Source organism: Gossypium arboreum, chromosome 6, assembly GCF_025698485.1.
Source record: "Gossypium arboreum isolate Shixiya-1 chromosome 6, ASM2569848v2, whole genome shotgun sequence".
Lineage (NCBI taxonomy): Eukaryota > Viridiplantae > Streptophyta > Magnoliopsida > Malvales > Malvaceae > Gossypium > Gossypium arboreum.
The window spans coordinates 77,029,138-77,039,347 of NC_069075.1; positions in this window are offsets into that span (position 1 = coordinate 77,029,138).

A 10,210-nucleotide genomic window follows, 5' to 3' on the forward strand; every position below is an offset into this window, starting at 1 on the left:
ATAATACTATTCGTGTGTTTGATGAGTTATCTTGTACCTCAGATGAGTGTTTAAAATGTGCCATATCCTTGTTACGAGACACCGCATATTACTGGTGGAATACACTAGTATCGGTGGTTCCAAAAGAGCGAGTGACCTGAGAATTCTTTCAGATTGAGTTTCTTAACAAATATATCAGCCAGAGATTCATTGATCAGAAGTGCAAGGAATTTCTCAAACTAAAACAGGGTCGTATGTCTGTGCTAGAATATGAGCGAAAATTTGTGAAACTCAGTCAATATGCCCGTAAGTGTGTTTCAACTGAAGCTATCATTTGTAAAAGATTCGAAGATGGTTTGAATGAAGACATTAAATTACTGGTTGGTATACTTGAAATCAAAGAGTTCGTGGTACTTGTTGAGTGAGCTTGCAAAGCTGAAGAGCTCGGGAAAAAGAAAAGAAAAGCTAATTTTGAAGCCAGAGATTCCCGTAAAAGATCATCAGGTAAGAATTTTCACTAAACATCAAAGAAGTTCAGAGATGATGCTAGTCGATATATGGATATTGCGGGCCTTTCTAGACGAGATCGAGACTAACCCCCTGAGAGTTCATGAGCCACTTTGATAGCTTGTGTTAGCAATGTTTGACAGAACAGAGTCGAGTGCAAGCATTGTGGCAAATGGCATTCTGTAGATTACAGATTGCATGACCAGTCCTGTTTTAAATGTTGATCGATGGATCATTTTATTCGAGATTGCCGATGTTAGCCGAGCAAAACACTATTCAGAATGCGAGACCGAGTAATATGTTAGTACTAGGCAGACCATCTAGGCATTCGAGTAATGTAAGTGGTAGTCAGAGAGGGATGAAAGATACAACAGTTCAATCTGAGGCTCGTGCACCTGGCAGAGCATATGCTATATACGCTCGCGAGGATGCTTTTTCCCCAGATGTTATTACCGGTACTTTCACTCTTTATGATACTAGTGTTATTGCATTGATTGATCTTGGTTCGACTCATTCTTATGTGTCTGGAACATTAGTATCCAGTAAGACTTTGCCTGTTGAGTCTATTGAGTTTGTGATTCGAGTATCGAACCCCTTGGGCTGGTGTGTTCTAGTTGATAAAGTATGTAAAAATTGCCCGTTGATGATTCGAGATGCATGCTTTCTGGCTGATTTGATGTTGTTACCATTTGATGAATTTGATATAATTCTGGGTATGGATTGGCTGACTTTACACGATGCTGTTGTTAATTGTAAATGGAAGATTATTGATTTGAGGTACTAGACTAATGAGATTATTTGGATTGAATCTAATTATCTGAATGGTTTACTGGTAGTGATTTCCTCGATGTTAGCTCAGAATATGTAAGAAAAGGCTGTGAAGCTTACTTTGCATATGTGCTTGACAGCAAAGTATCCGAAAGAAATATTGAATCAGTACCTGTTGTGTGTGAGTATCCGGATGTGTTTCCTGAAGAATTACGAGTTTGCCACCTATTCGAGAGATTGAGTTCGGTATTGAATTAGTGACGGGGACTACTCTGATATCGATAGCTCCATACAGAATGGCACCTACTGAATTAAGAGAATTGAAAGCTCAGTTGCAAGAGTTGACAGATAGAGGTTTTGCGCGATCGAGTTTTTCTCTTTGGGGTACACCAGTTTTATTTGTGGAAAAGAAAGACGGGACTATGAGAATGTGCATCGATTATAGATAGCTCAATAAAGTGACTAGAAAGAATAAGTATCCAGTTGCCATAAATTGATGACTTGTTTGATTAGCTGAAAATGGCAGGTGTTTTCGAAGATAGATTTGAGATCCAGCTACTATCTGTTGAGAGTTAAAGACTCTAAGGTGCCAAAAACTGCCTTTCGAACGAGGTACGGACATTATGAGTTTCTGGTTATGCCTTTTGGACTTACAAATGCACCTACTATTTATATGGATTTAATGAATCGAATCTTCAGACAGTATTTGGATCGGTTTGTGGCTGCATTCATTGATGATATATTGATCTTCTCCCATGATGAAACCGAACATGCCAAGCATTTGAGACTTGTGTTACAGACTTTGCGAGAAAAACAATTGTATGCGTAGTTTAGTAAATGAGAGTTCTGGTTACTCGAAGTTAGCTTTCTGGGACATGTTGTTTCAGCATCAGGTATTCGGGTTGATCCGAGTAAGATTTCAGCAATACTTCACTAGAAACCTCTGAGAAATGTTTCTGAAGTCCGAAGTTTTCCAGGACTTGCTGGTTACTATAGACGATTTGTGAAAGGGTTCTCGATGATTGCAACCCCGATGACCAAGCTACTACAAAAAGATGTTAAGTTTGAGTGGTCAGAAAAGTACCAGAAAAGTTTTGATCAGTTGAAAGCCCTTTTGACTGAAGCTCCAGTGCTAGTTCAGCTAGAATCGGGTAAAGAATTTATTATTTATAGTGATGCATCTTTAAATGGTTTGGGATGTGTTTTAATGCAAGAAGGTAGAGTTATAACTTATGCTTCGAGACAGTTAAAGCCGTATGAAAAGAACTATCCGACGCATGATTTAGAGTTGGCAGCTATTGTGTTTGCATTGAAAATATGGCACCACTATCTGTTCGGTGAAAAATGTCATGTTTATTCCGATTATAAAAGTATGAAGTACTTGATGACTCAAAAGGATCTGAAATTGAGACAGCGTCGATGGTTAGAATTGCTAAATGATTATGAGCTAGTGATTGAATATCATCCGGGAAAGCCTAATGTTGTTGCTAATGCTCTAAGTCGAAAATCCCTTTTTGCTTTGCGTGCAATGAATGCACATGTGGTTATGTCAGATGATGGTGCGATAATAGACGAGTTAAAAGCAAGTCCATTATTTATTCAGCAGATTTGCGAAGCTCAGAAGGTCGATAATGAATTGATAGTAAAGCGGGCTCTATGTGATTCGAACGTTGATTCAAAATTTCAAGTGGATGCCGAGGGATGTTTGCGATTTAGAAATCAAATATGCATTTCGAGAAATACAGAGTTGATTCAGATGATTTTGAATGAAGCTCATAACAGTCGACTATCTGTTCACCCGGGTAATACAAAGATGTATAATGATTTGAAACATCACTATTGGTGGCAAGGTATGAAACGAGACATTTCTGACTTTGTATCGAAATGTTTAGTTTGCCAGCAAGTAAAAGCCGAGCATCAGGTACCTTCTAGATTGCTTCAGCCGATCATGATACCTAAATGGAAATGGAAAAGAATCACGATGGATTTTGTATCCGATTTACCGATGACACCAAGCAAGAAAGATGCAATCTGGGTTATTGTGGATAGATTGATTAAATCGGCTCACTTTGTTCTGATTCATACAGATTACTCACTTGATAAGCTGGCTGAATTTTATGTTTCTCAGATTGTGAGGTTAGATGGTGTGCTTACATCTATTATTTCAAATAGAGATCCGAGATTTACATCCTGGTTTTAGAAGAAACTACAAGATGCACTAGGTACTAAACTACATTTTAACACTACTTTTCTTCCCCAGACAGATGGTTAGCCTGAGTGAATCATTCAGATACTTGAGAATATGTTAAGATGTTGCATTCTCGAGTCTGAAGGTACGTGGGAACGATACCTACCTTTGATTGAATTTGCGTATAATAACAGCTTTCAATTGAGTATTAAAATGGCACCTTACGAGGCTTTCTACGGCTGTAAACGTCGTACACCATTGTATTGGACTAAACTCAGTGAAAACAAGATACATGGGGTTGATTTGGTCAGAGAAACTGAACAGAAAGTGAAAGTGATTCGTGAGAGTTTAAAAGCAGCATCAGATAGTCAAAAATAATATGCGAACTTGAAACGTAAAAATATAGAGTTTCAGATCGGGGATAGAGTATTTTTGAAAGTCTCACCATGGAATAAAATACTCAGATTCAATTGTAAAGGCAAGTTGAGTCCGAGATTTATTGGGCTGTATGAGGTTATAGAGCGGATTGGGCCGGTTGCGTATAGACTGTTGTTGCCACCTGAGCTAGAAAAGATCCACAATGTATTCTATGTTTCGATGCTTCGTAGATATTGATCTGATCCATCACATGTGATTAGTCTGTCTGAGATTGAAATTAAGCCTAATATGACGTACAAAGAAGAACCGATTCGCATTTTAGCTTGTGAAATTAAAGAGTTGCGAAATAAGAAAATTTCGTTGGTTAAAATACTGTGGCATAAACACTGAATTGAGGAAGCAATGTGGGAGCCAGAAGATACAATGAGAAAATGCTATCCAAACCTATTCACCAGTAAGATTTTTGGGGACAAAAATCCCTAATGGGAGAATTGTGACAGCCCGATTTAGACCCTGATCGAACCGGTGGTTTTGGGACCACGAATCCGAGTTAGAATTTTTTTTAAAAAATTTATTTTCTGTTTTTATTTTGTGTGAATTTATGCCTGTGAAATTTTCGTAATTTAATTTGGAAGTTTCAGTGTCTGATTAATAAAAGGACTTAATCTAGTAAATTGAAAATTTAATGGTTTAGTGTGTAAGGGCTGAAATGTGTTTGTCTTTGTAAATGGAGGGATTTATGTGGTAATTAGCCCATGATGACATGCAATGGACGGTAATGGCCTTAAAATAACATGATTTTATATTTTAAATCCAAGGTTAATTATGTAAACTAGTGAATAAGTTATATTATAATAAAACATAAAAAGAAAACATGCATGTGTTCATATTTATTTGACCGAAACTAGTAAAAGAAAAGAAAAAGAGAAAGCACATGATATTCGACCATTGTTGATCCAAATTCAAGGTTAGTTTGGTTTCGATTTTTGATAATTTTTACGTTTTTAAGATTGTTGCTTCGAGTACTATCCGACCCATGCTTAAATTTTTTATTTTGATTAGTATTTTGAGTTATGCCATTGATGAGAGCTTGTGGTTTTTGTTGTTTGATGATGAATTATGAAAGATATGTTTTAGATTAACATGTTTTGTGTTGGAGTTTTTGATGATTTTGAGTAATTAAAACTAAATTGAAAAAATAATAAATTAAGGGAGTAAATTGTGAAATAAACGAAATGTGAGGACTTGTATGTTTATGGGGAGTATTCGGCCCAAGCATGGCATGGGCAAATTATGCTTGTTTTGTGTTTTTTGAATTTTGGATTAAATTGCTAAAAGTATAAAATGTATGGGGCAAAAGTGCAATTTTCCCATTTATGTGTTGTTGGATTAAATTGAATGAAATTGTGTTTGAATGAGATTAATTTGAAATTACATAGATCAAGAAAAAACGAAATCAGACTTGGATTGGGGAAAAGCAAAAATAGTCGAATAACCGATTTACATCGTTCGTCGATATCTGAGGTAAGTCTTTAAGCAATTAAACATCTTTAATTTTGAATGTAACTTAGTTTAATATGATAATTTGAAATTCATAGATTTATAGTAGAGTTAGCTGAATATGATTAAGCATGGAAATAATGTATTTGAGTTTTATTCGACTGAGTTATAACATTTGAAAGTTCGTATGAACTATATGGAATATCTAGAATTTTTTATATATGAATTGTTTATGAGAGAACTTTATAATGGTGATATTCAGGTTTTAAGCCTAGCAAGCCTTGTGCTGGTGAATTTAATCGGGCTTTATGCCTAGCAGGCTTATTGCCGGTGTATAAATTAGACTTTGAGTCTAGTAAGCCTTGTGTCGGTGTGTGATGCAGGCTTAGGCCTAGCAGGCTTTATGCTGGTGAATTATTATAAGTTTATGCCTAAAAGACTTTATGCTGATGTGGTAATTGAATACGTTAAACGATCTAAAACGATCAGGTACGTGATAGTTGGTTACCTATTTGAAAATAGGTTGAAATGATTTCTAGATATGTGATGAAAAAGGATACATGAAGTTGTTGTAGTATATGTGTTAATATGAGAAATATATTTGGCCTTATAGTTGTATATGATGTAATGTTAAAGTTTGAGTGATGAATATATGTCTATAAATATATATGTATATTCGATTATATAAGACAATATGGTTTCAAAATTTGGAAATATATATTGATGATGTTTACATGTATATTCGACCAAGGAGAAATTGCTCTATGAAAGAATATGTTATATATGTATGGAATTAAAAGCTTGAAATTTAATGTGATTATGAATGCATAATTTGATTTTATTTAACTGAAATGATTAGTATTTGAGATGTTATTATGCATTAATTGTTTAATTTGCTTAAGGCTTACTAAGCTAAGTTAGCTTACTTTGTGTGTATATATTTGTCTTTGTTTTATAGATTTTGGATATCGTTACATGCTCGGGGATCGTCAGTAAAGTTAATTGTACTATCGTTTATTCTTGGTACTTTTGAAAGTTTTGAATTCAAACTTATGGCATGTATAGGCTATATTATCCTTTTGGACATTTTTGATTTTGATATGTATATATATGTTAAAAAGCCATGCGAAAATGGCTTATTTAAATGCTTGAATTTGGTTTCGGTATAATGATGGTTTGAGTCCATTTTGGTTATTATGTTATGTGCCATGAATGATTAGAATTTGTGATATGTGTTTGTGTATTAAGATTTAGTTGATAAATTCGGACGTGATAAGAATGAATTGGTTATAATGTATATTTGGTTTTGGTTTGAGCTTAAATTGAGAGTATATCTAAGATGTATGATATTTGTGAAGATTGTTAAGTGTTTCTGTCATATTGTAAAATGAGATTGGATTAATGATTAAAGGATATGTGTGCTTTGGTATTTGATCATGATATGATGGTGGAGCTTTTATATGTCTTTATATGTATATATATATATATGAGTATATATTATGGCGGACATGTATATGTGTATAACTATATAGTTTTGTTAGTTATTTGTAAGTTTACGAAATGTACAAATGAGTTGTGTTAGCCAAAACGATAAGGTAATGAAATGGGTTTTATATATATATATATATAACCGAATGCATGTTTTTAATTTGTGTTATTATGGAAAACATGTGAATTTCATATTGTGACATCCCTAATTTAACCCTAGTCGGGAAGTGGTTTCGGGACCACAAAACTGGGTCACAAAAACATTTAAATACCTTATTCCATGCCAAATATATGTGAAAATGCATGTGTGAATTTTTAATTCTTTGATTTAGTTAAATTGAACGTGAATTGAAAGAAAAGGACTCATGTGAAAGGATTTAAATATATGTGGCTAATTTTAAGAGGTTAGTAAAAGAATGAAGTAAAATAGATGGAGTTGCATGTCAAATAGTCCATTTCCTAAGGATAGTGGCCGCCATGACAAGATTATGGGCAAAGGAACATGTTTCCAACATGTTAGGTTAGTGGTGTATGTAGGAAGCCATAAAATAAAAGCTAGCATTAAAGAATTGAAAAAAAATGATGAGCATGGATGCCCCCATTTGCCGTGAATTGAACAAGAAAAACAAAAAAAAAAGTGCTCATCCTTTCTCAAATTTTTGTATTGCCGTGAGTAAGGGAGAGGGGTTTGGAGAAGCTTAGCCATACTTGCAACTAGATTGAGGTATGTTTGATGTCATTCCTTAAGATTCATGCATGTTTTAGTTGTTAGTTTGAAACCTACCTAGCCCATGGCTTAGATTTCTTTGTTATTTGATGGAGATGAAGTTCGCCATGGAGGTTGTCTTTCTTGGTTGGTATTTTAATGTTGTTGTGACGAAGCATGAAGAGAAGTGAGATGAATGTTCAATAAAAGGAGATTTTTGTGCCATTGAGTTCTTGTTGTTATATGTGTATGTGCATGAGTATTCGCCATGCTATAGAATTCATGTTGCAAAATAATTAATGCTTAATGTGATATATAATAGTACTTGTGAATGAGCTTGAGAGTATCTAAATTATTAGTTGGAGGTGCCGAATGTGGTCTTGGATGAATTTTAAAGAACAAAGAAATTTTGGGTGACTATAGGTCAAGGACATTCGACCAAAGGCTTGTGTGCTAGCAAAGTCGGCCTAGATGGGGTAAATGTTAAGTGTTAAATGTTCATGAGATAAAATTTTGTGATTTGATGAATTAATGATGATAGTATAGTTGATGTCATGTATAAATATGTGGCAAGACGGTTAAACTAGTTAATTTATTGATTAAGCTCAAGAAGCTAGAGGTGGAGAATCAAGCAAAGGCAAAGGAAAGAACATCGAGTAGCCGAGTTGGAACCATTTTACCCAATACAAGGTAAGTCATTAAGCATATATTTGATATTGCTTAAATGATTGTAATATCTATGCAATTGTGTTTAATGAGATGAAATATATACAAATGTATGTGTATGAAAAGATGATATTGTTGAGCGTAAAAGAGATAGTGAAATGTGTAGGAAGTTTGCTTGGCACTAAGTGTGCGAGAAATAGATGTGTACGGTGATGAGATTGGCACTTGAGTGTGCGAGCTTGTAATGTATGGCACTAAGTGTGCGAGTTTGGACTATATGGCACTATGTGTGCGGGCTTGAATCACATGGCACTAAGTGTGCGTGATTGAGTATTAAGCACTATGTGTGCGAACTCTACACATATCTCCGATTGAATATTTATATGAAGGTGTGACTTTATTGAGATGAGTATGGACAGCGGAAAGAGTAAGTACCTTGAGTTCATGGCTAATAGATGCTATGTTCATGCTCGGGTGGAGTTGGTAAGATTTAAATCTATGTGATGATTTCAATTGCATTACCGTAAATAAGGTATTGTGGAATAGATGAAAGTTCATTTGATTGCATGATTGTTGCGGAAATGAAATGATGTATGGAAATTGCTTCAAATATCCTATTGAATAGTATATGAAATGTAAATGTATGACTTGGTATGAGATTGATCCGAAAGGTCTAAGGAACTATGGTATAGTTCGGTATGGCTGGAACACTTGGCCTTGTTTCATTATTTCATTTTATGATAATTTTATTAATGGATGGTTGTGGAATGCTTATGACTTACTGAGTTATAAACTCACTCGGTGTTTTCTTGTCACCCATTTTAGCTTTCTTGGACTCGTCTCCTTTTGGGTGCTCGGAGCCGTCAATGAAGTCATCACACCAGCGAGCAATTTTTGGTATTGTCTTCTTAGTCAACTTAGGAGAACATTTGGCATGTATGGGCTATTTTGCTTTGTTAAATTTTGTGTTGTAAACTTTAAGCCATGTGAAAATGGCCTATGTGGTCGTTTGAGTGGAATGCTAGAACCTATAGCCACGAGTCTTAGAAACCTTAAATTTTGATAAGGTGGCCATAATTTGTGTCATGTATGATGGATGATTAGTAAGGCTAAGGAAGGATTCATGAAATTGGCATAGTCTACTGCAGTAACTGTTGCGGACAGCAGCAGTGATATGAGATCGAAAAATCACTAAAAATAGTAGAAGTGGAATTAATTGCTAAAAAAATTACGTACTCGAAGCTTGATGGGTCTATTTTCATATGGATGAAACGAAACGACCATATGAGCTGTATTTTAAGAGATATTCAAGATTTCGTGAGACAGGGCCAGAACGGTTTCTGGATTCTATGTTTCGACTTTGAAAATTTACCATAAATTATCCAGAAACAATTAGAAGTCATGCCTTATATGCATAGATTCCCCTTTGAGTCTAGTTTCATTAGAAACAAACGGCATGAGCATTGGAGCTCTGTACGAGATGATATCCAGGTGGTAATGCGCAAAGGTCAGTGTAGTCGAACCCCGAAACATGGGTGACTTTAACTAATAAACTGTACCAATTGGCCCGACCAAAAATTTTAGAAATAAATCCACAGATGGATATATGAGTCTAAATTTGGGGAAAATTTACGGAACTGGTTTTCGAGTTTTGGAACTCGAGATATGATTTTTAAGGTGACAGGGATGCAGTTTGCCAGCTGGACTGGAAATGTGAAAAATAGTCTGTGTGACACATGAGAGTTGGTCTGAGAACCCCTCGTGTCCGAATCCGGTGACGGTATCGGGAACGGGGTGCTACACATATAGATTAATGCATTAATGCCGCATAAATGAATGAAAAGGTTATTAATGAAATTTGTTTCAATTGATGTATAATTTGTACATGCACATGACTTATATAAAAATAGGTTTGTTATTCAATTAACGAAGTTATTGATTTGTTATATGTCTTGTATATGTATAATTTGTTTTGATAAATGTTGGGTTATGTTTTTAGTTACGCTATGTTGTAATATGATTGGTAATGT